We start from the raw sequence: 26,548 nt of genomic DNA, 5'->3' as shown, positions 1-26,548 counted from the left end.
CCCCGCTGCTGCCGCCGCCGACGAGAACCGCCTGCCCTTCCGCAGGGGCATCGCTCTGCTTGACGGCGGCTGCGTCGATAACGTCCTGCAAGTCGGTGAGTCACCGGCCGGGGCCGCGCTCCGGAGCCGGGCCGCCGCCTCCCGGGCAGGGCTCCTCCGGCCTCCCCCGCCGAGGGTCTCCCGCTGCGTGTCACCCGTCTGCCGTCCGGGGAGCCGCCTCCCGCCTGCCTGCCTTACACGGTCCCGGCGGCCGGAACCTTTCCCCTGCCCCGGCAGACTCTGGCGGAGGGTCCGGCAGCGCGGGCGGGGAGCTGCCCCCTGCTGCCTGCCCGTACTGGCCGTTCGCTCTTTGGTTGTAATGCGGGCCGGCCACCTTCCTCGGCCACCTTCCTCCGCACCGTGCTGTGGGGAGGGGGGAGAGTTCTCCTTCACCTCGCATCCAGGACACCGAGTAACTCCCTCCCTCTGTGACACGGCCGCGGCCCCCGAGCGGGTCGCCCCCCTCCTGTCCCTTTAACTCGCCCCCCCACCCCATCAGAGCGCCGTGTCCGCTCCCCGTAATCCAGCCCGTGTAATCTCGTTTGGCTCTGCCCTCTTCCAGCGCCCACCCCCGGTAATCCGGGTCATCTCTTTACCCCGAGCCACAATAGCGAGGAGATGCCACCCCCCCTCATCCCGGGGGGGACCGCTGGTGGAAATGAATCAGCAGAAGGGCGGCCGGCGGGGGAAGGCGGGGGGGGGGGGGGCGGGATGCGCCACCGTCCAAAATAAAGACATAAAAGCGGAGTGAGACCCCAGCAGCGGGTGTGCGGGGGGGTATCCGCGAACAAAGGCATTTCTAGGGCAGCCGCGGCGGCGGCGGCGAGCCGGAGGGAGGGGGCGCGATCCACCCCGCCTGGGGGTCTGTGGCGGGGGGGAGTTGCTTTGGGAATGACTGCTTCTTGACCGGGGGGGGGGGGGGGGGGGGGGGGGGGAGCGCCGCTCTGCCTCCTCCTGGAACAATATCCTTCCCTTCTTTTCCTCCCCCCCCCCCCAGCCCCACCGCCTGCCGCTGCTCTTCACCCGCTGCGGGCGCCCCGGGTTAACTCCTCCCTGCCTGTGTTTAAAAGGCTGCAGAGGTGGGTGCCCTCCACTTTTGGGGGCCTGTCTGCCGGGCGAGTCCCCTCAGTTCCCATCCGGGAGCCACCCCGGCCCACAGCTTCCCCCCGCCGGTGGGTGATGCTCTTTGTGCTACCCGGGCACTTTGTTCTCATTTTGATGTTTATTTGTGTCCCCCCCCCCCCCCCCCCCCCCCCCCCCCCCCCCGATTTCTGTCGCTTCCCCTCCTCCTCCCCCGAAAAGGGGAAGCCAGACAAAAGAGGCTTGCTGCTCGCCTTTTGTTGGCGGCGGCGGCACGGTGTGTGTGTGTGTTTATGGGGGACGTCGGGATCCCCCGCTCTGTTTTCCCCAAACCCTCTGTCCTGCCCGCTGCGGCTTGTACTTGTCGGGCAGCTCGCAAACGTGCCATCAGTTTTTCCTGAAGGGCAGCCGTGTCCCTGCTCCCAGGCTCCGTGCCCTTCCCTTCTGCCTACGGGGACTTTTTTTTTTTTTTTTAATCTAATTAACTTTCTTAAGTTTCATCTTTTGGCTTTCTCTTTCCAAAGGTCTGAGGCGCACCTCTGGTTCCTCAGGACTGGCAAAACCAGAAGTAGGGCTTTTTTAGTTGGGCTGGCAGTGCTGAGATTTTTATTTTTTTTTTCCTTTGCCTTTAGCTTGCACTTGGTTCTGTTTTTTGCAAGCGATGAGGAATGACAGGAGTGCACATAGGGAGGGTTTCTTGGCTGATTGCGTTTAAGCCAGGAATTCACTGTGAAAATAAAGCCAAGGGGCGATAAATAAAAGATGCAATCTTCTCTAGGAGACAGACACCCAGCGTGGGCTTTGCCTTGCTTGCTTTCAGTGGTGGAATAGGCCTCTGTGAGTAGTTGTGAAAGGAAAAAAGTAACTTTTTGTATGGCTTCAAAAGAGAGGGTGGGCACTCTGAAATGTTGGCAAGGGTCAGTGTGAAGGAAGAAAATATGCATAAATACAACTGAAGTATTGACTGCTGCTCCTGGAGCCCTTAAGCACATTCTGAACAAAAGCTATACCTACTGCTGAAAATACATCGGCTTTGATGTCTCCACATCTTCCCCCCCCCCCCCGCCTTATGGGAGCCTCATGAAACTTGTCAGTTGTTCTGACCGAAGGCTTTGGTTTGCCTGGTGAGGGAGGCATGGAGCACTTGAGAGGCTGGGTCCTGCTGTAGGAAAGTTCTTGTGTAATTTGGGAAGGTAGCTGTATCATTAGGGCCCTCTCTTGCTGGCAGTGTACTCCTTGTGCAGCGGAAAGGTGCAACTGTTAAAGCCAGTTCACCTGCCGTGAATTATATTGAACAGAGAATGGAATTGGTTCCATATAATATGTCTGAATATGTAGCATTGAGGAAAATGTAATGTTGAGTTTATGTAAGTGCATGTTTAAAGACCATGTAAATGTGAACTCATGTGCTTTGCAGTATGAGTAATGGAAACTCTGTAAATGTTTACTATTGTACTATGGAAAAGTGCAGTTATTGGACAAAGTACATTTTATTACATATCAGTTCTAACAGCTTTACTTGTAACTCTTAAGTATTAACTATGAAGAGGGAATACAGGATTTGATTTCTGAGGGAAAAGCACAAATTTCAGTTCAGTGGTTGTTAAATGGAACCATTCTGAACTTTTCTTTTTTTCCAGCCTATCCCTAAATAAGCATTCAAGCAATTACGTCATGTCCACTTATTGCAAGCGGGAAAACTTCAAAACCTTGTGTCCACAGCCTAAAAAAAATCTTCATGTGATACTGCCCCCCCTCCAACTTCATCTCATGTGTGTGCTGAAAAGAAAATCTTACATTAAAGGAAGATGACACATTAGTGATAGTCAGAAACAATGTTCTTAGTAATCAAGTAGTAAAGTTGTCTACTAGACTATTTGGAAGTTGAATGATATTGTCCTAGCCTAATAATTAGCATCGCTTAATTTTGAAATACTATTTTCTCCAAAGAATTTGGCTTCAGATTTTCGTTTGCATCTAATTTATTGATGTTTTTATAGTTTTTGATATATTGCAATTAGATATGAAGTACTTTCTTTTGTAGTTAATTGAAAAAAAACCAAAACCAAACATAATTCAGTCTCCTAAAGCAGCCCTTTTCAATGGCATAAACCAGAGCTTTTATACCATACATGTTTTTCATTTATTTCAAACCAAGTATTTTTAGTAAAAATTACAGTCTAAACATGAAAGCACTTTGTGAGTAAATACAACAATCTGGGAGGAAAACTAGAAATTGGCTGTGTTTCATTTGGCCAAATTTGTGAAGATGCCAGGAAATAGCAGACGCTTTTAGATGGTGAAGTGTATGTTTGGTTTCTGAGGTTAGTCCTGAATTAGTATACAGTACTGTATTGTCGTCACAGCTGTGGCTGTCAAGGTTAGGAAGAGGTGTGATCCCTCAGTAGCACATTTGACCTGGCGGGAGCCCTTAATGCAGCTATTCTAGGAGAAGAAAAAAGCCCTGTGCCTCTGCTGGTGTGACCCTTCTTACTTGGGGGAAGACAGAGACTACCTTTGCTGTATGTAGTACTGCAAAGCTCAGCTTTACTGATGTAGCTGCATCCACATCAGAAGTACTTGAAGTGTTTTTAATATGTCACAGAAGTACTCCTATAGTATCCTTGTCTGTCCGTAATTTGAGGTTGGGTATTCTTTGCTTCCTAGACCCTGCTTGCTCACACAGGTCTTCCTTCAAAGCATTACAGTCCTTTCCATGGCAGCATGAGGCTTTATAATCATGGTAGTCATGCCTCTTAGGTATGAATGTCAAGGCAGTGAGTTGGAGGGAAGAGATTCCTAGGGAAGGAAAACGGTGTAGAGGATAGGCTGGCACTTACCACAGCTCTAGAATGTAATATTGATATTGTGAGCTAGAAACCTGCCTTGTCTGTGGGAGATGGCTCAGTTAAACAGCATCATCAGCATGCAGTTGCAGATCTGTTTTTCTAAAGCTCCTAAGTGATAGGTGGTCAGGGGATGTAACCAGAGTACTTTTTAGAGAAAAAGTGTAGTTTCTCAAGTGTAGCATAATGCTTGGAGCTCCCTGGACATGACTTGATTTGTAAATGAAGTTAAAGACTTGTGATTTTTTTTTTTTTTCTGATTTTCTTTTAAAGAGAAGTATTTACCTTCTGACTCAGAGATTCTTTTATCATCTATTTTTACAGCTGATTATCCCCCCACTTTTCCTTTCTTTGCCTTAAATAAGAGCTGAAAGTTGGTGATTACTTTCAAAACCAGCAGAAGCCATATTTTCATGAGGAAGAAGAGAAAGCTTTGCAAGACCATGTTGGTAATTGCTGCATGTAATTCTGGTGGAATGTGATTGTAGTCAGTGAATTTCAGATACTTTTAATTAATGATGATTCCAGTTAATAATTTTTGTTCTTTTTAGTCCTCTTTACTCAAAAGAATATGAAATAGGAGAGCAAGCAAAAGAAATTTAATTTATCTTCGTTCAGGGTTAAGTTGGGTTGAGTGCCAACAGTATGTGAAACACCTTTCTGTTGATAAAACCACACCAAGTATTTTATTAGCAAAGTTGGCACAAATGCTTGTATGCCATGAGTTGAAATGCACCTTTTAGCAGACATGATGATCTTTGCTGATCCATGCAGTATGTTTCTGTTGTTGACAACACCTGTAGGACACATGGATATAGTTATAAAAAATAATAACGCAAGTAAAGTGGTGTGGCAAAATGAAGTCTCCCTAGTTGTAGGCACTGTGTTTTCCATTAACTTCTTGGTGTCCTGTGATACCAAATTGTTCTGGTACATGTAGTGATCTCTTTTCAAGGGTGAAAGGTTGTATTAAACTCTGCCTAAGGAGAAGTTGATCTGGTGACATGCTGAAGGAACAAGCATGGTTTCTTCCACAGTCAGCCTGATGTTGGGGTTTGGTTAGGAATGTATGACTAAAGCAAGAAATCCAGAATTTGTTAATACAATATTATGCTAGGGGGGTAAACAAATGATGTCTGACTTTTTGATGGACTTATTTTGACTTAGTTCCAAGACTAGTAGAGTCTTGCAAAAGCATCTTCATTGATTCCAGTTTCAGCTCGCTTTAAGAAATAACTACCAATGAATGTTTCCAAGTTCTGGAACAGAAAAAAGGAAACTAATTTTGAAATATTTCTTCCTGAAAGGGAGACATCTGAATGCGTTCTAGTTTCCTTGTTAGATTTGGAATGCAATGCATTAATTATGGGAATGCTCAAGCTATTTTCAGTTTGTGTGCTCTGATGTACTATCTTTGACCTTGAATCATTTCTCTGGAACCCCTGAAAAAAGGGGGAGGGAAAAAAAGCTTGCTTTCAAGACTAGATTACTAAATGTGGAAGACTGTAAACTGGTTCCTGCCTTTTTCAGTCTTTCTAAAAATACCTAATCTGGATTTGCAGAGAAAGTAAATATTTTAGAGTGATTTCAAGGTAGAAAAATAAAACCTTATGCTGTCTTTAATTATTAAGAGTAGGATAATTGTAATAGGACAGTGTCAATACTGCTCTAGAATTTTAGGCTTTAAGGAGAAAATGAATTGTGAATCACTTCCCATCACAGTTTTTAAAACAAGGAATCCTCTACGGAATAGTTTTATATTGTGTTTACATAACAAAATTTTTCGTTGTTTAAGGTCAGTGCTCGTATTTCACCCCCCCCCCCCCCCCAAGTTCAAGGCTTTACTCAACTTCCAAGAAAACAATTTTCATTCTCAAAACTTGCTTTCTTGTTGGAAAGCAATGCCATCTCTGTAGATAATCAGATGTTTTGGTATGTAGCAGTTCTTGAATTTGAGCCAGTTGTCATGCCAGCAGCTGACACCTGTGTGTGTGCACTCTATCCCTGTACTCTAACTTTCAGAGATGAACAATTAACTAAAAGCAAAATCTGTGCATGAAAGTAGGCTGGAACTATTTAAAATTCATCATTAGACAAACTAGTTTCCTTAAAATTCAGGAGCCAGATGCTCTGTTTTGCTGTGTCATTTGTTTGTGGGTTTGTTTGTTGTTGTTTTTTTTTGTTGTTTGTTTGTTTGTTTGTTTTTTGTTAAGAGACTTGTTAAAATTGAACCCTTAGTTAAGACTCTGGTAAAGTTTTAATTTAAAAAATATAACCTGCTTTGAGTGAATAGTGTATTATTAGTACAGCAGTTTTTACTGGTGAAGGGTAAAGTATATCTAAGATATGTCTGCCCGGGTTCAATTTTAATGTCACATCCTATCTGGGTAATCTAGTTATGTCAAGATTAAATTGTGAAGCTTTGTAGTAGTGTACCAAAATGGGAGCAAAATTAATGGTAGTGTAGGAATGCAGCTGACGTCCCTTTACTTTCTTTCTCTTTAGCTGTTGTTTTTCTTTGGGGATTAGGTTTAATATTTACTGCATTTTTCCTTTTCTTGTTTTTTTGTTGTTTTTTTTTGTAAGGAAAAGCCACAAACAAAAACAAAAGGAAAAAAGGGACCGCACTATTTTAACTGACAAAAGCTATCCTAATTTATGAATATGCTATGTGTGACAGCAGCTAATTTGAAATTTTAAAAAGCTTTCATGTGCAACAAGGGTATAGATTTAATGTGAATTCTGATTGCTTGGAATGCCATCAGCCTGACAGCACGTGAATACTTGAGTACTGTCCAACAACTGCACTTGTTGTTCTGGGAGATCTGTCCCCTTGAACTTCCAGTTTTTCCTCTCAGTTTGCTATTTAAGACTACCTGTGTAAAATGCTTCTCTCAGCTGGATACATTTGCAGCCCTTGACTTGGCTTCGTAACCTTCTGTGACCTGGATCACTAGGGATGTTGGCTGGTACTGTACGCTGGTTTGCATTCTCCTTCAAGCTACATGCCAATTACTATGATTTATGAGATGCCCTTGTGGTGCATTACCCTGCTGTCCTCCAGTGAAGTAGCAATACACATCCAGTCTTTGTTGCCTTGGCTCTCCTACTGAAGACCCGGAACTCTAGAAAACTTGTGATGTAAGATCCTATCTTAAAATATTTTTTTTTTTTTCCTGATTTAATTCTGCAAATCTGCAAACAGACCAGAGGAGTGTAGCCTTCTAATAGTAACTACAGTGTAGGGAATTCCTTTAGTGGTTAACTTACAACGGATAAAAGGCCTGCTGTGGGAGCTGAGTGGCTGTACAAAAGACTTTCTGGTTTGACATAATTCAGTATAGACCGAAGTGTCTTCTAGGGTGGGCTTTTACCAATGCTTTATTAAACCCTTCTGAAAAATGGAAAACTCTGAAAGAGGAGAATCTTTTACAGTATTTACAGTATATTTTAATGTAATTGAGATGAACACCATCGTACACTTTGAAAACCAACACTTAGTTGTTTTAAATTTTTTAGTTATTTTTTCACTCTAACCCCTATTCCTTGTTGCAAGTGAGTACATCTGGCAGTCTTGAAAAACCTAGAAATTGTTGCTTTGGAAATACATGGGCAATGATTGGGAAGATCTGATGTTAATTGGAAGGATAAAATAAAACCTGTCAGTAAGTTTAAATTTGCAGTAGTAGAGCTGGCTGATTGGGTAAATTGGAAGCTCATTTGCTGAATTAATGTGATAAAAATTCAGGTGATTTACCTTTTGTCCTGCTTTATTTAACAGTCTGCCTGTTTACATAAGTCATCTTTCATTATTAATTGGTGTCAGACCTTTAATACATTATGGAATTGGAAAACTAAGTGGGGAAAAATGGCATAGTAGGAATAAATTTCACCAAAGTAGGCATTAATACATACCTTTATAATTTTTTTTTGACAAAAGTTAATTGCATTTAAAGGATTGTTTTAAAAGCTGGGAAAAACAAATGTTGCATAGCTGTAAGACTTCTAAGAAATGAGACACTTTGTTGTACACATGCCAAGTTTAACTGCTAACTGGTTACTGACAGCCGGTAGTATTGGGAATATAGTGCAGAAACTGCAGGAATTGCACAGCTGACTACGGTGTTTAATTTATACTGACTAATGAAATAAAGGATATTTGACCATTGAGGCACTTAAAATTGGATAAGCTGTTTTATAATGTGTGAGACAAATTTACAATCTGTAACAGAGTATTCTAATTATTTTTGTGTTTTTAAACTTGTGTTAAAAGTGAGGGTTTGGGTTAAGACCTTTACCAGCACTGGCTCTCTCGGATTTGTTTCCATGTGCGGAAGTTTGCCTCTTACTCTGTGCTAGAGGCTTGCCTTCTCTCTGCAAAGCAGTGTTCAGCCGTGTGTGCAAGGCGTAATGGCAACACAGACTCTTTTCAGCTTCTAGCTTACCCTTGTCAAGAGCAGCTTCACAGTTATTGTTAGTTTAAATTATTGTTAGCAGCTTGGTAATTATTGTTAGTATTTAATTTCTACATTCAGCTTTGGTATTTTGACTGCCCTAAATTTCATAGAGCACTGATATAAATAGATATAAATAAACTAAGGTAGTGTCGTCTTCAGGGTTTCATTTGCTTAGTGGTTGGTCATTTTTGCTATTTAGCTGCAGCTTTGGCTATGAAAGGACCATGGATAAAATGTTTGTATTAAGAACTCATTAACAAATACAACTACAGATAATCTTCCTGGAATCTTCTAGAAAACATGAGCAATTCAGCAAAGTTGAGCAGAGAACCTTACAGTAACCCACTGATTACTTATATAGTAGTTGCCTCGGTGAAGTACTTATTTTGCTTCTCCTGTTTGTAGAATACAGTGTGCTGCTTTGGGAGGGTGAAAAGTAGTCTTAGTTAAACACTCATCCACATATTTACGAGGTTGGCCTCAGTGGCCACATTAAACATGGCTTATGCTTCTTCAAGACAATTCTTCTGAATCTGCTGATTTTAAAAGTTCAACAACAGGGAAAAATCAATAGTCTAAATGAATTGTTTAATATATTAGCTAAAAAAAGGAAACTTTGAATGCTTATATTCTGAAATACTGCATTATGACCGATGACAACTGGGACAGCTGGCTGTGCTGCTGCTGTTGTACATGCAAAATGAGTCTCAGTTCCTCCATTGATTTAGGTTGTAAGCTGAAACCTTGCACACTGGCTACAATTAATATCTTGGGGATAAAATATCAAGTACATTATATTCTGTGTCTGTGCCTGGATTTAGCTGTATTACCCAAAAGCATGAAACTTCAGTTTCGCTGCTTCTAGAGCAGAGGCATGAGGATGAGCTAAAATATGTAGCTGTTATTTAGCTTTGTTACTGCAAGCCATGATTTGCGTGAGAGCCACTGTGCAGCTTTACTGATGACATCTAAATGCATGAATTAAGAGCTAACTTCAGCTAAATTTGCTACTAATGCATAAATGGAGGGCAGTGACTAGGAATGAGACTGGATGTAACAGATGCTGTAGCAGTTTGATTGGGTAAAGAAGCTGAGAATAACCCGATTAGTGCTACTTAAAAAATTAAGAAGCAGCATACAAGTTATTTTTACTGACAAGTTTTTAGTGATCAAACTTTATATTGTCATGTATCCTGGCAATAATTTACAGGCTTGATTTCTAATTAGGTAGATAATAAATACAAGTGGCTATTTGATGGCAAGAGTGAAGAAGTACTTAGGAGTAAACAAGAGTTTGGCTCATTGAATAAGATGTACTTGAAGAGAAGAGAGGTGGCAAATGCTTTGACCTTTATAGATGAGAGACTAGGAAGGTAAGTGGGGGAGTGGTGATTTCTGAGTTAAGGTAAAGGTCAAAGACCTCAGTAGATCCTGAAGGAGTGTATTTTAGGGAGGATATAGCCTGAATGACGACTTCCTCTACATGGTCTATCCTGTGAGGGTGTTAAGTCAGGGAAGCTGATATATTCTGTCCTGCAGCATGAAACAGGTGGGCAAAACTAACTGAGCTTTCGGCTTTTGAAATCATATGTTTAAAGTTACCGAGTGGGTGTTCTCTTGGGCTCTCTTTTCAACTTATGTCCCCATTTCAGCTTTATAAATAAGGTGTTTGACGCACAAAGGAAACACTCTGTTTGTCAGAAAGCGCTTTCTATTTGAAGGGTATTTGTCAGATGGTACTTTATCAGAAGCAGAAGCTCCTGTTCTGTTGAGTCACGGCGGCTCAGTCATTACAGTGGTAAAACCATTGACTTCATTTTGTACAAATGCTTGAAATGGATTTATTCATAGTTAAATGTACGTTGGTAAGATCATAGGATATCACTGAATTGCTTTTACTGTAAGCCATAGTGAAACTGTGGCTTAATTCTCCTCGACAGGCAATAAATAGCTTAATTTTAAGCACTATATATTGCAAAAAGAGGAGACATGTTTTCTTTTTTTTTTCTTTTTTCCCCACAATAGTGAATATTTGTGGTATCCAACCTTGCAAACAACAGAGGGGTTTTGTTTGTTTGTTTTTTTTTGTTTGTTGTTTTTTTCCCAGGGCTGTATATGGTGCTGACCTGGGAATATGGATGGGGGGTGCAGTGAGGAAAGACAGGAATCTGATGAAGCGTGATGCATAGCTTTATTAGACAAAGGTAGGAAGAGGAAGGAGGAATAGATCTGTCTGAGTTGCTACAATGTTGATCAAAAGGACTGGAGAATTTTTTCCTGTGGCTAAGAAGAGGCCATGTGGAAGACAAACTTGTCATTGGTAGTGGTCAAAGATAAATGGTAAAGATGGGAAATGTAGAACAAACGTGAGCATTGTAATCTCAGTAACTAAAAGATCTAAAGTTTAATTTGGTTCAAGAGGAAGTACTTGTATATGCATGGGGGGACAAGGAAGGGTGCTGATGTGGTTAGGAACCTGAATATTCCTAGGGTGTACAGTAAGCTGAAAAGTAGGAAGATGGCAGTAAGATCAAAGCTGCTACTTCCTGATTACTCAAAGTGTGAAATGGGAGCTAGTGAAATGTTAGACTGGATGAATGGAAAGATGTGAATCATGGGCATGGACTTCAGTGAATTGTGCCTGTTATGAGGTCCAGCTTCCCCTCCCTCCTTGAATAACAAAAGGAAGTTAAGAAGTAGAGATAAAGTGTTGAGAAATGTCTATTGAAAGGAAGCAGAGGAGGATGACTGCACAATGAGACACTGAACTGTGATTTTAGGAAGTAAAAGAAAACCACAAAAGCCAGTAAAAGTCTAAAGTTCTGGGAGAGGAATCATTGATTTATAGAAGTGTTGAAAGGTACAGGAATCCAAAACCTGAAACACATCCAGAAAAGATCTCCTCTGGAGACCTTGGTGAGAGCCGTCCCAGTATAATACTGCACTGGAACCAGCAAAGGCCCAATGGCAGAACCACATTCCAGGCAAGGGCCTTGGCGTGCTCAGTGACTTGGCTGTGGGAGCGAGGTGGTGGTGATATGGGACAGGTAGTGTGATACAACATAAACCCCTCAGGCAAAAGTTAATGGCTGAACGACGTGGGAGAGTCAGCAGCATAAGAGTGCAAAAAGAACCCTGCATATTAGCTTAGCACGCCTGTAGCTTGATTGGTAGGCATGGGTGGCTATCTGTAGCTGTGTTTTGGGCCAGCAGCCTGGGAGGGATAACACCGTGTTCAGCCTTAGTGGAGAAATGAATGTCTTGGGCATGGGGATGGGTGTGAGTGAACAGGGCAGAAAGAGCAGATCCATCACTGCAGTCAGTATTGTAGCTGATGCTGGTTTGAAATGCCAGCAGTAGAGTGGGAAGGGTATGTTTTCAGTGTGGTGTGGAGTGGGACTGCTGTGGAGGTAGCCTGCAATTTAGTCTTCATCAGTAGTGCTTACAAGCAGTGTTTAAGTTGCCAGAAGCACGTTCAGCACAGGCTGGAGAGGCCTTTGATGGGCTTGTTCCCCACAGAGCCCTTGCACCTTGCTCTCAGCTCTGAGCAGCTCCTCCTCAGGCATAAGCACTGCTGGATCTTTGGTCAGTTTGCTTTCCAGCAGGAACGAATACGTGTTTGTGAGCAGGGGACTGCTCTGGGATTTGTTAGTAATGTGTGTTGTAGGTGTCTTAACAGTGTCTGGTGTGGTGGTTACAACTTACCAGCCTTGACATGGGCATGCTGGTACAGTGGTACAGGGCCTCCATTGGCTTGAGCTGTGCGTGTCTTGCTGTTCAGAGGCTCTTGCACAGGCCTGCAAAACTTCTGCTTTGTTGTAAAGGTAGTGGGGTGCTCAAAGGCTAAGGCCAGTATTCTACGTTCTTTGTAAGCACAGGTTCAAGGCTAAAATACAAGCCTCATGTCTATCTTTTTTCCTAGGCTGGTAACCTTAGGTTGCCTGACAAAGATTATAAATTACAAAGGCCATAAACCTTTACTGTGAGAGAAGTTGAAACTGTATTTCCAGTTACAGTTTAGCAGTGTTATCACTTTTGCCTGTCCCTCCTTCTAGGGACGGACATTCCTGGTTGGCCAAGCCTGCTGCCCTGACAAAACGCACGGGTAGAGCAGCACACAGCAGGACTGTGAGCACAGGGGTCGTCCTCTAAGAACCCATTCCAGCAGACTTGCTCTCTTGTCACTTGGTGAACTCTTTCAAGGACGGACTATGAAACAGGCCTATCAAAATAAATGTTTTCCATTGTGAAATATTTGTCATGAATATGGTAAATTAAATAACTGACTCATTTGCTGCGCTGTGACTCATTTACTGCTCTGTGCCTCATTGTGTAACTCTTAGAAAAGAAAATGTGTGTGCCTGTGCTTACAAACTCATATTTTGGAAATTTATTTTCTCATGATTGTCATTTACAAACTTCACCCACTGTGAAGACCACTGTGTGTTATTCACCCTGAAGTTACTTGGTTGCTTTAGGCTGGTTTAAATGCAGGCTGCTGGCAAAGGGACGCTGCAGTTCTCAAGCTTGCAACTTGTGCCAGGGCTTGTGGAGCTGCATGGTGAGCCAGAAAACTGGCCTGCTTATGAAGTCAGATCTTGCTGGGTGAGTTTTACCTGGTTTATTGGCTGAGAAAATGCTACTGTTGATTCAAGGGAAAGGAGATTGCAAGAGGGGGGCACTGAGAAGGGCAGGGCTTCTTTCTGTGTCAGTTGCACTTAGACTGGCTTACAGTGACCATGAAGACCTGACTGCTGTGTGAGGAAAGGAGATAGCTGCTTTATCTTGGAATTCACCTGTGGCAGAAGGTGGCCTGTTTGTTCCAGAGAGCCCATCATGGGCCCTTCCTGAGCCCAGGCTGTGTGTTGGGCCTCTTAGTGAGCAGTCTTTCACATCTCTTCATCCACAGTGTCTTACAAAACCTTGGCCAAGTGATGAGTACCTCTCACACTGAAGTGGTTAAAAGAAACCAGACAAATCTTTTAAGAGTACAGGAAAGGGGAAGTAAATACCTAACTGCTTACTCCAGCTGTACATAATCATGTCTCCCTGTCTGCATAGGTGTTACAAAAGGTGCTTTCTGCCTTCAAATTTCGTATCTTTGCCCTTCTTTTGAGATGGCGCTGAGCTTCAGCATACTTGGGTATATCATAGATTTTCCAGGCAATTTTTCTGTTTACTGTGCAGTAGTTTGGTGACCAAATAATGTGTTTGATGTTCATTTTCTTTCATAGCTGTTGACTTCAGTTGCTAAACTAAGTGTTCACAGCTTTTTGTCTTGTTATGTCTGCTGAGCCAACATAGCTAAGAACAAGCTGGGAGTCTCCTCTTTGCTTCTTGGATCTGTTGCAACTCAGCAGTCTCACTGGAGGCTGTAGGGTTGTGGTGGTGTAGCAGAGATTTCAGTTGCCTTGCATAGTCTTTATTACTGGTAGCAGTGCCTGAGAAGAAAATGATGTAGCATAAATCTGAGATCCCAAGCTAAGTTGGTAGGGCTGGCACATAGAAGGGAAAAACCCTTATTGCTTGTAAACCAAGTATGTTTGATATGGACCTCAGTGAGAGTCTAAAATAGCTTTGTGGGGTTCCAGTATCATTATTGCTTCCCCAAGTAGAACAGCAATTGAGCAGAATGTTGTTGCTTTTGTATAACTTGCTTAGTGTGGAAGCTAAATGACAGACAGCTGCTCTGCTAAGTGAGGTGTATTTACTGAAATGATCAGTTTTCAGGACTCAAAGGTGTCATGGTTTAAACCCAGTCAGGTAACTTGTTCACTCACTCCCCCCCTTCTTTCCTTCCCCCTACTCCCGGAGGGACAGAGAGGAGAATCGAAAAGAATGCAACTCCCACAGGCTGAGATAAGAACAGTTTAGTAACTAAGGTATAACACACATCACTACTGCTACCACCAATGAAAATAATGATAAAGGAAATACAAGGGAAGAGAATACATCATCTCACCACCAGCCGATCGATAATTCGCCCCCCCAGCCCGACCAAGCTCTGACCGATACCTCCTCCAACCCTGCAGTCCCTCAGCCTTTCTGGCTAACTCCCAGTTACCTCCTGGGCATGACGTGCTGTGGTATGGAATACCTCTTTGGTCAGTTTGGGTCAGGTGTCCTGTCTCTGCTTCCTCCCAGCTTCCCCTCCTCCCTGGCAGAGCATGAGGCTCACAAAGTCCTTGGCCAAACCAAAACATCGCTATCAGTTCTGTTCCCAGGCCGAAAGTCAAAACACTGCACTGCACCAGCTACCAAGAAGGAGAAACATGACTGCTACTGCTGAACCCAGGACAAAAGGCGATGTGTGATCTATTCCAGATGGACCTAACTAATGCAGAACTAAGCTTGCCTATAACTGGTGGAGGGAAAAAGTGCATTGGAAGCCCTGTTGCACACTTCACAGTGCAGATGAGTTCATTTTCAGGGCAGAAATGGCTTCCCTTTACCATAAAGAGAGATTTCACAGAGCTTTATGTGGGCCTGTCTGGGAAAGGATGCTTTGGCTTTCTCAACTGCTTGCTCTGGGAGAGATTAAAGCTTATTACTGGCTTGCTTTAAGCAGTAGCCTGCTTTCATGCAGAAGGACTGATCTGAGTTGCTTACTTGCTAAAGCCCTCCTATGGCTTTGCTTAAACATTGTGGCTGTCATGCATGAGGGAGAGGCCACGTGCTTAAGTTGTACAGAGCTTAAAGTGGGGTACACAACCTCTCCTGGTTGTCTCCTGCTGGAAGGGGGTTTGCGTGACCCTGATTCAAGTGTCTAGTTCCTTCCTGACCTCTGCCGGTGGTGCTTACTGTACATGTTTATCCAGGCTCCTGAATGAAATATTTCCGTTTGAGGAAGGTGAAGTTACTTAGTCTGGTATCTTTCCGGCTCCGCTGCTGCACTGCTGACAGTCTTACAAAATTACATGGCTTCCTTCTGTCAAATCATGTGTTAGGCTGATCACAAGTGTTTGATGTGTACTCTCATAACCTGGTTATGATTTCTGCAAGCCAGGTTTGTTAAAGAAGTACCAACTTGGACTCTTGTCCATTTAAGAGAATGATCAGTCTTTCCATTTTTGTGCCAGTCAGCGTGGTTTCATGGCTGGCTGTCTTTTAACCACTCCACTTCTACTCCTACTTCCTCTTTGCTATTTTGAAAACAGATAGAATCAGGGGAAATGGGCTGTTCGAAACAGGGTATTGAGCTACGCACAGTGCTGTTGCTCACATGAAGTGAACAAATAGGAGAAAGAGCGATTCCCATGAGTAATGCAAGAGGTTCTTTAAACACAGTCAAATAAAACAGAAGTGTTTCATTTTGAAGCTTATGTAAGTTGTATTCAGTGTAATAAGTACTACCCCAGAAAGAATGAAGGCTTACGGGTCCTGAGCGGGGCAAGAGGAGAGGAGCAGTGCTTGTAGGCTTCCTTTTGTCTTCATGAAAATCTTAAGTTCTGTCATCTGCTATGCTTGGACGTGTGCTGTAATTACTATATTTGCAGAAATCCAAGACTGTGACACAGTTTCAGGTTAGTCTAGAAGAAGGATTTTAAGTTATAAATGAGTATGTTTTGTCTTCAATCTGGGGAAAACTTCTTTTGCCTCAGTGAAAAAGCATTATTTTATTGGAAAGGCATTTAAGAGGGTGAAACTTGGGATTTTTGTGCATTGCAATTGCGTGAACCTCCTCAAACCTGCCAGACTTAAACCTTACTGGGATTGATGTTTTGTTAGGTGAGCAGAGGGCCCAGAGTGGATGTTCCCATCAGGGCTCTGGGGTTGAGTGGAAAGGTCAACCACCAAACCCCAGAAGAAAGTACCTAGGTATTTGCACACGGATTTGCTCACAGGTTCAGAACTCTGTAGAACTGGTTCAGGAATCCTGGCTTGCACTTGCCATCCTTGCCAAAGCCCTCCAGAGGCATTACGTAAATACCCTCACACCAGCTGGAGGTGAGAATGTCGCCTGTGGGTGTGCAGCCAGGAGCTGCTGTGCTTCAGCTGCTCACTGCTGTTTGCTCTCATCAGACCTTCATCTCTCACCTCCTCAAGACAGCTGACTCCTTTCCACTGGGGGGGTAAAGTTCTGCGGATTACTTACAGTCACTGCTGGGGGACTGTCCATAGCACAGTTTCTGCAGAGCGATGAATATGCCACCAGCTGTGCCTTTGCACAGTCTTTGTTGCTGCAGGAGGTGTGAAGTTATACAAGGTTGTTTGACCTAGTAGCGAAGTCTCAGACAGCTCTTGGATTTTAGATTTTGAAGACAGGAGGAAAAGGTCAGACTGGTTCAGATAGCTACTATTACTACTGAAATTGTTCATGTACTTTTAGCCACTTCACGCTATCTGAATTCAGGCCAGAGTTCCTGTCAGCTACGCTGTGTGGATAGCAGGTTTAGTTCATGTGGTAGTCTCTTTAAGTGTATCAATCTTTAAAGATATAATTGTGTGCAGACTGGGAGCTGGGACTCATGAAATTACTTTTACCACACAATTTCTGCTGAGTGCATCCCAGAAGAGCTTAAGAGTGTGTACAGTGATTTGATAGGTTTCCATCAAGTTGAATCTCTTACAGATTTGGGATGCAAGTACCAGGTCTGTTTTAGCTCACAATACTTGGGCAGAAACAGCAGGCACAGAATTGACTGGTCTGAATCTTCAAGTGGTGCTGCTTAGTAGTATTTTTGCAAGAATAGCACTGCAGCAGCTAATAAAAAGATGATGTTCTGTGTATAATGGTTGAAACCTTGGCTATTTGGAGGCCTCAGAAGAACACTGTTCACTGAAATCATGTGTATGAACCTTTGCTTTTAGATAGTAGTGGCTGTTTTCCCGCCCATGGCAGGCGGGTTGGGACTAGATGGTCTTAAGGTCCCTTCCAGCCCTAACCATTCTGTGATTCTGTGCTTGTTGACTTAGGCCATTGTGAACGCTTAGTAAATTGGGAAATTAAATTTAAAAAAAACCAACCAAAAAACCAGACAACTAAAAGCAGTGTGTCAGTTTTGGAAATACTGTCATCCTTAAAAAAAGGAAAAACCTGTATGATGAATGATGGTGAATATATAGGTCCATGCTGTGCTTCTCATTGAGCTTCATTATGGTTTCAGTTAATTTGCTTCTTTTCCTCCCTCCTCCCATGTAGTAGTGATGAGAAGGAAGGATAGCGGTAAACCTGACCACCATGCTGTTAATTTTGAAGAGACAGTTGAGATTTAAACTACCTATTTGTAAGCAGAATGTGATGTTGACCTCATTACAATGGTTGTGAACTTTTTAAAATCCTTCAACTCTTAATTGCTAAAAACTTGCAGTCTTGATGATAGCAAACTTTTTAATACCTTTTTGCATTCTGATTGTTCTGAATGCAATTAGGCACATCTTGATTAAGCCTGCTTTAATTTGATGCATATGGAGAGAGTGAACACAACACAAAGGAGAAACCTCAGCGGGAAGTTGGAATAGCTTCATTTAACCTGGTCACTTATCAAAGCATGTATTTCCTTAGTAGATGGAATAAAGTATGCATGTGCTGTATCCTGGTCATCATTTGAAGTTCATATCTTGAATAAATTATCAAACCAGGAACTGTACCATAATTGGCAGGCTGTTTTAGAAAGAAAAAACAAGAAACATCACTGAAAGCTGTGAAATTCTTGAGCACACCAAAAAGGTACGATAACTTTTTTCTCCTGTTGACAGTGTTCAGAGTTGATATACATCTATCCTGTTAGATTTATATTGACCCACCTAGTGTCCCACATAAGAGTGGGAACAGGAGCTGTAGGAAAATCTGCATTAACCCTGTCTGATAGTGATGACTTTGCCATTCCTCGTGCTAATGGTCTCACATTTAACATTGGCAGTCAGCAGGGGAATAGCCTGGTTTTGGCAATCTGAGGTTAATTACATTTATCATGCTATTTACACAGACTAATTTTGAAGGTTCATACAAGATAGGTATGAAAAGGAGCGGGGTTGGGGCGGGGGGGAAGAATCCCTCAGAATATATTGAAATACTTGTTGAGACTGTCTTCCATCGTAAACACAGAAACTAGTTGCCAGCTTTCATTTTCTGCCAGTGGTAATAGGTTTTTCCATACATCCACAGCTGTTTATTGTGTGAACAGCTGACTAAAGCTCTGTCTTTCAGGGGTAAGGTGAGCTGGCCTCTGGGTGGAATAAAGACCTTTAGTTGTAGGGGCAGGCTTTTTTCTGCAGTAGCACAAGTGTAAAGGCAGCTGACAGCATAAGTGCAAATCTGAAACATATCTGGAAACTTAATTCCGCCATTGTGATGTTACTGAAGTGCAAGGATTTTTATCTTACTGTCTTTTAAGGATGTTACTATTGAGCAAATGAAACTGCATGCTTTTGTATGCTGCTTTTTGTTTTGTAGAAAATGCTGTAATACACAGAAAATACAGGCAAGGAAGTGCTTGTACAAGTGGTGAGATTTGTCTTGTCGTGAGGAATGGGGGGGTCACTGGGGTTAAACTAGATCAAATAAATAAACCCTGTAGGTCTTGGAGCTCTTGGGTTTTCCTGAATTCTGTGGGAGTGTTACGGAAATACTTACTCAAAATAAGCAACCCCTAATGTTTGTAAAACAGTATCTTGATGTGCTTGCTTTTTAAATGCTTTTTAAATGCTCCTTCCACAGCCACGGTACCTCTTATTTTGCATACATGTTATTACTTAGATAACCTAAAAGGAATGGTAATGATCTGCCCCCCTTTTTTTTTTCTTTGTATCTAAACCATTACAAGCCTTGATCTAGCTCTGTGGCTTCTGTAACTCCTGAGTTGTTTGTTTATTCTTCTGTTTAACCCTGTTACTCGGCAGCAATGCTCAGAGAGAGCTCACAAGGAGAATGCGTGTTCTGTAAAAGGGTAGCCACTGCTAATATATGTGATGGGTCTGGGGGAGGGCTGTACTGGCAGAAATCAAACCTAGTTCTCCAGGCACGAATTAAAACTTGAGTGCAACAGCATGATGGCAAAAAGGCAGCCCAACTGAACTATACAGGCTAAATGACATATAGAAAGTAATTTCTTGCACAAATGGAGCAAGGCAGCGTTGCACAATTTAACTTGTTCGTTTGCTGAGGGTACATTGCTTTGCCTTGAATAGCAAAACAAAAAAAAAAAGGAGGTTTTATTACAACCTTCATAATTGGCAAACAGATGTTTTTGTACTTCAGTTTATAAACCGTTACAAATCTACCAGCCTAAAACCAACAACAGAAACTACTTCCTTCTTTAACTTCAAGAGCATTCTAATATGACATGTGACCTCTGAAAATGCGTGCAATTGAACACCTTGGGAGGCTTCCTGGACAAAAGAGGTTTAAACCTAGCTGAGTTAGTTTACTGTCCTTGGTTCAGCAGTAGCAGTCATTTTTCTCAGTCTTAGTAGCTGGTGCAGAGCGGTGTTTTTGACTTTCAGCCTGGGAACAGCACTGATAACACCGACGTTTTTAGTTGCTGCTCAGGAATGTTTACCCTGACCAAGGACTTTCTGAGTCTCATGCCCTGCCTGGGAGGAGGGGAAGCCGGGAGCAAGCAGAGACAGGACACCTGACCCAAAGTAGCCAAAGGGGTATTCCATACTACAGCACATCATGCCCAGTATATAAACTGGGGGCAGTTACCCAGAAGGGCTAGATTGCTGCTCGGGTTGGGGTGGGTATTGGTCGGTGGGTGGTGAGCGGTTGTATTCTCTTCCCTTGTTATTTCCCTTATCATTATTATTGGTGGTAGCAGCAGTGGTTTGTGCTATGCCTTAGTTACTGGGCTGTTCTTATCTCAACCCGTGGGAGTTAAAATCTTTCAATTCTCCTCCCTGTCCCTCTCGGAGCTGGGTGGAGTAAAGGTTGGGGCAGTGAGCGAGTGGCTGCGTGGTTCTGGGGTGCTGGCTGGGCTTAAACCATGAGAGTTATTTGAAAAAAATGTACTGTACACTGCAGCTGGGGACAGTGGTCCCACCTGGAGCCTCTGGCAGAAAGCTCCAGGGAGGACTTGAGGTCAACCCTTTGGCTTTTGGAGTCGGGCATACAAAGGATCCGAGGTCAGCTATACCCCAAACTAAAAATGACATGATGGCAGCCTAGGAAGGGTTTTGAGCTGCTTCAGAAGTGATTGGCACGGAAGCACAGCTCTTCCTCGCACCCTGGTTGCCTGTGCTGGGCTGGATGCTCAAAGGCAGGGTCTCCTCTACACATCATGCAGCCAATGCTACATGGAGTAAGTGGGCTGCACTTATTACAGAGGGCAAAGACTTTGGAATGCCACCAGAGGACAAGGTGATGCATGCTGAAGAGGCTCCACCATATAATAAACTGTCAGAAAGTGAAAAGCAGTATGCCTTGTTTACTGATGGGTTCTGCCGTATTGTGGGAAAGCATCGGAGATGGAAGGCAGTTGCATGGAGTATGTATATCTTTGTTTGGATAGATTGTCTCTCAACTGTTTGAACTCCTGGGACAGTTTTTCCACAGCTGAAATGATGGAAGGGGTGAGACTGTCTTCAAACTCTGAGTTGACGAATCATTTCATCCACTGTTGGTGGTACTATGTTATTCCAGATTATTGTTGCCAATGAGTGGGCATATGATGGTGATGCACTCTGTGTAAATTTCCCCCACATGGGTCGTGTGCATTTGGCTTCATTGGTATCTACAGATGCATTCCTAGCATCTGCCCTATGATAGGTCATCTCTACAATGCCTGATTCCCTCAGAGAATGGGTGCCTTTCTGTATTGTGGTCCACTTGGCTGAATGATTCATAACATTGTCCTTGTATTGAAACCTTTCTTTCACAGCTGCCAAGAGCTGCCTCTAAAGGCTGAGGAACTGTTTCTCTTTTGCAATTGCCTTGTCAATTCCCCCTTCCCTAGCAAGTGATCCCAGCTGCTTGGCTTCCCTGCCTTCTAATTCATGACTATCAGCACCACTGTCCCAGTATCGGAGCATCCAGGTGATGATGTGCTCTCCTGGGTGATGGGTGAAATATTTTCGCGTATACTATAGCTCGGTTGATATCCGGGATCAAGAAGTCACCTCTTCTTCTTACTCTGATTCATGTAGTAGTAACTCTTGTTTGGATGCTGTCCCGTGTAGTAAGTGCATTGGTTCTTCATCTTTCTTCACTATACAGGTTGCTTTTTGTGCCTCTTGTTTGCTTTTCCCCTTGCGTACAGGGGCAGCCAGTACTGGCACGAACTGGTCTTCTGATTTTGCTGCAGTGATTATCACTGTGGTTGGAGTGGCTGCAGTACCTGTTGTCAGGGTTGGTGCAGCCGCTGTGCTTGGGGTTTGAGTAGCATCAGCAGCTGTGCGGTCAGGGTTTGAGTAGCTGCTGTACTTGTTGCTGTAGCTGATGCAGTTGCTGTGCCTGGAATTGGAGTAGCTGCATTGTCTCTTGCTTTGCTATCAGATCCAGAGACATCTTTTTCCCTTTGAAGGTGCTGGACGGTGTTGGACAGGGCTCTGTAAGCACAGGCCAATCCCCAGCACGTTGCCATGATTTGCCCCTCTCTGGTATGACCAGGATGACGACACACCTCATTTAAGTGTTTTACTAAGTTTTCTGGATGTTGCACTTGTTCAGTGGTGAGGTTCCAAAGCACTGGAGGGGCCCACTGGCCTAGATACCTGCCCATCGTATCCCACAGACCTTGACACTCATGACTGTCCAGCCTCAGGGAAAATCTCTTGATCCTCCTATATCGTCGTCTAACCCCAGACAAGACCCAAACCCGACTCTGATGAACTTTTGAGATCAGACAAAATGGTCTTGGGTAAAACACACTCTGTATGCGTGCCAACATGGCACAATCAGCAGGCAGGTCTCAAGGGTACCTAAAGGCCATTCAAAACCTTCACAACTCTCAAGTGATGCTGTAAACGGCCTGGTGGGGAGGCTGGGAAAGTAAGGGAATGTCTTCTTTATGGGTTGACCACTCGAGGAGGGGAAAAAAAGATGTGTAATTGCTAAACACTTCCGTTATATACCTCGCAAAGTATAGAGGCGATGACTACACTGGGAACACAAGCCAGATCAGTTTCATGATCTGTCGTTACCATTAAAGTACAGTAAAACAAGAACCTTAGCCCAAGCCCCCCAGCTAATAAACACTAAAACAGCGAATACCGTCTGTAAGTAGGGTATGATACGCTGAAACTCTGAGATCAAGAGCAACAACTTTGAGAGCCAATAAATCAGCGTTGTGATGGGTGACTCTTAATCCAAAACAATGAATGTTTATCACAGATACCATTAGACACACTCTGGTCAGATCTGTAGTTATCTCAACCCTTTGTGCCCCAAAGTTTGGGTGCCACAAAGAATTGTCATGGTTTAAGCCCAGCTGGTAACTCAAAACCACGCAGCTGCTCACTCACTCCACCCTTTCTTCCTTCCCCTGTTCCCGGAGGGATGGAGAAGAGAATCGAAAGTTTTTAACTCCCACGAGTTGAGATAAGAACAGTCCAGTGACTAAGGTATAACACAAAACCACTACTGCTACCACCAATTATAATAATGATAAGGGAAATAACAAGGGAAGAGAATACAACCACTCACTGCCTGCCGACCGATACCCAGCCTGACCTGAGCAGTGATCTGGCCCTTGCTGGTAATTCCCCCCAGTTTATATACTGGGCATGACGTGCTGTGGTATGGAATACCTCTTTGGTCAGTTTGGGTCAGGTGTCCTGTCTCTGCTTTCTCCCGGCTTCCCCTCCTCCCTGGCAGAACATGAGACTCACAAAGTCCTTGGTCAGGGTAAACATTACTGAGCAACAACTAAAAACACTGGTGTTATCAGCGTTGTTCTGAAACAAAGTAACATTTCTGTGTTTTGACATTTCATTGGTATCTTTAATTGATAGTGAATATGAAAATTGAAATACTTAATTTCACTAATGAAAGTTACTATACTACATTAGTTGAAGTCCATTTTTTACCTTGTTCAGTTCTTTGCCATTCATAAAATCTTAAAAATACTGAGGTTTTAAGTGCCATGTCTTTCAGGTAACTCAGCTCACTTCCTACTAGTGCAGACTTGAGTGCTTGGGCTGCTTTTGCAGAGGGTAAAACAAGATGCAATGTGTTCACTGTATAATAGAAAATGATTTACAATTGGTCACAGCCACCTTTTTCCTAAGCCCTTTACTCTGTTTTAAAATTATTCTGCTTTGCAGTTATTTAACTACATTGTCTGTAAAGAGCGAAAGATTGTCAGAGTTTAGGATTCTTTTCTTAAAGGGCATAGTGCGTATGTGAGAAGTGGAGCAGTTCACTTATGAACTGTTAATAACGACTTATGACTTGTGTACAGGGTTATCAAAACACAGTGTTCTCAACTCTAAATTTTGAATAGTATAACTCACTGTATAATGTTCTGTATTAGAGACAAAGCTGAGCTGAGTCAGACACAGAATGATCATGGATGGTAGTCACTCTCTTTGCTGCACCATGCCAAAATGACCTATCTGTACTATTTTTTTTTTTTTTTTCCCTTGTTCTTTGTCAGCTTTTGAAGGTACCCTTTAGGTTATGTAGAGCAGCGTTATGGGAGCTCAGGACGTCATTTTCCATTCCCTTTGGCTAGATACTGGTATCAGCATGTGCCCTTTCCTTCTCTTCTGGCCCCCTGTCCAAATTCTTGTTTTCTACTGTGTTCCTCATCTGTTGCAAATGAATAGTGGGATGAAGTCTGTTGTCCATGACCCTCATTGCTGTAGTTTTTTCTTACATCCTTTGATGTTAGGTTATTTTGTATTTTTGAGACTTAGTTCTTTTCCTTACTGTATTTGTTATGGGTTGTGTATTTGAAACTTTGTGTAAGAATTTTTGAGCCTTTTTTCAAGGCCTGTCTGCAGTTCTTGAAATGTGGTTTGTCCTGTAAAGAGCTGTATGAAATAAAGCTAATTAAAAGGTATAGTTTAGATTTCCTTTGCTGTTCTAGAAGTTGTTTGCCTCTGTAGAAAGATGGGGCTGACTTACATGAAGAAATGTGCTTGCACAGTATGTTGTTGGTCATTCCTGGTGCTAACATAGTGTTGACTACGTCTGCAGTTGAAGAACATATACTCTTGCAGTGTTGATCGGCCTTAAATTGAGTTCATGGGAATTGCATGTCCTTTGAGACAGACAGTGCTAATGTGGAACCTATTGAAAACTGACTGATTGCAGAACTTTCTTCAACCTCATTTTCACTCAAACCAGAAAAGGCTGGAATCAGATTTTTAGAGTACTTTATACCTAAGTCTGTGCACAAGTGCTCAGCTAAGCTGCTAAGTGCTCAACTAAGTGCTAAGTCTGTGTTCAACAGCAGTTATGCAGGTAATCACTTTGGCGCTTCTTTGCACTAAAATGTCTTTAAAAATACCCGCAACAAAAACAGGTCCCCACTAGATTATTTCAAGAAAGAACCACTCCATGAAGAATGAGCTTTAGCAAGAGATTCTTAAACAAAAACAACACTGCCCCTTTTCAGATTTCAAATTTTGTGGCATGCATTAATTGTGCTTGCTGGCAGCTGAATTCAAGCTCTAGAATTTTTGGACAGTTATCATTGTACTTGGGGCTGTTGTCTTCTTGGGTTGTGTGATGCTTGGTTTTGGTGGGATTGAATGTCTTCAGTCGATTTTTGGCAGAGTTAATCCAGGGAGAAAACTAGTTCTGTTTCTGGGATCTCGACCTCTCAGTCAAGGTCTAAGCATATTGGTGGGCATGCTTATCAAACCAATAGGGCAATAATTGCAGGCCCTTTAGGAATCAGCTCTTGGCATCTAACTCCTTCCCAAGGTTTCTGTCTAGCTTAAAGCCATGGCCTTGGAAGACTGGTAACGAAGTCACTCACAGTAAAGTTTTTCCCTATATTCAGGAAGAATTGCCTGTGTTTTACTTTGTCCTGTTACAGGGCACTGCCTTGGTCAGTCATCTGTACACTCCTTTCAGATAGCAGTACACATTGGTGAGATCTCCCTGAGCCTTCTCTTCTCCAGGCTGAGCAGTCCCAGCTTTCTCAGCCTTTTCTATGTGAGGTGCTCGAGTCCCTGCATTACCTTTGTGGCCCTTTGCTGGACTCTTGCAGGACATCTGTATTTTTCTTATCCTGGAGAGCCCAGTGCTGGACAGAGCACTCTTAAGTGCGGCTTCAGGGAGAATGATCTCCCTCAGCCTGCTGGCAATACTCCTCTCCTGCAGCCTGGGATGCCACAACAGGGGGTCCTGTTGAACTTGGTGTCTGAAGACCTCCAAGTCCTTTTCTGCAAAGCTGCTTTCCAGTTAGCTGGCCCACAGCAGAATACATGGCACAAAACCTGGCCACCGAAACAAAATTTATTTTCTATGATTAATGGAAGAGAGGGGTACATTTTCTGCGCAGCATTACTGCAGAGCTGAACATCAGTGAGCAGGTAGTGCATCAGATCTTGACTTATTCTTGGGCACAGGAGGCTTCAAGCAGAGAAGTTCTGACCAAGACAGTGAATTGTGGATCTCAGCTGTCTATCTGCTGCTCACAGGATGCACAGGCACATTAGAGTTTGGGTCTCATTCAGTAAACTCAGTGATATTGTGCAGGTGAAGTTTATCTTAGAGCCGACTGCTGGGGCTGAGAAATACTGTCTTCACACCCAGTGTACCTTTAAGAAACATTTTGGGTCTTTATTTCAATGACACTGTGCATCACTTTGGTTGAGTGTGTGTGTGTGTGTGTTAAAAACCCTACATCTTCAATCCATTTTACTCAATCCCAGATTTACTCAGCTTTTGCTTGGCAGGGAGGTAACTGTTGGAGCAGGAAGAAAAGCTGTGTAAAATGGCTAACCATGTTCTTAATCAGATACCATGGGGATAGCTGTAAACAGTGGTCATGTGTTGAAGGTTTAAGAAAAATTCTGCTCTATTTAGAAGTGCAAGTTCAACCCACTTTATTTAAATTTGTTTCTCCTCATCAGGGACTGTAGCGATAGGACAAGGTGTGATGATTGTGAACTTAAACAGGGGATGTTCAGGTTAGATGTAAGAAGTTCTTTACTGTGTGGGTGGAAATTCAGAATAGTTAATTGTGATTATGCCTGAAAGTGCAGTACACAGTACTTATGAGTATCCTT

The 26,548-nt window shown here is 43.1% G+C and overlaps 1 long non-coding RNA gene across 1 annotated transcript; it reads left to right on the top strand.

Moving 5' to 3' along the window:
- The first annotated feature begins 13 nt into the window (after positions 1-13).
- Positions 14-6,538, top strand: LOC134173446 (uncharacterized). The gene is made up of 2 exons (XR_009968255.1): positions 14-95; positions 2,760-6,538. It is a non-coding gene; the product is annotated as an uncharacterized LOC134173446 (long non-coding RNA).
- Positions 6,539-26,548: the final 20,010 nt, after the last annotated feature.

This window comes from Pezoporus occidentalis, unplaced genomic scaffold, assembly GCF_034315485.1.
Source record: "Pezoporus occidentalis ecotype Australia unplaced genomic scaffold, CSIRO_AGI_Poc_V1 ctg523, whole genome shotgun sequence".
Taxonomy (NCBI): Eukaryota; Metazoa; Chordata; class Aves; order Psittaciformes; family Psittacidae; genus Pezoporus; species Pezoporus occidentalis.
The sequence above is the reverse complement of the archived record's forward strand: the minus strand, read 5'-3'. Positions and strand labels throughout refer to the sequence as shown.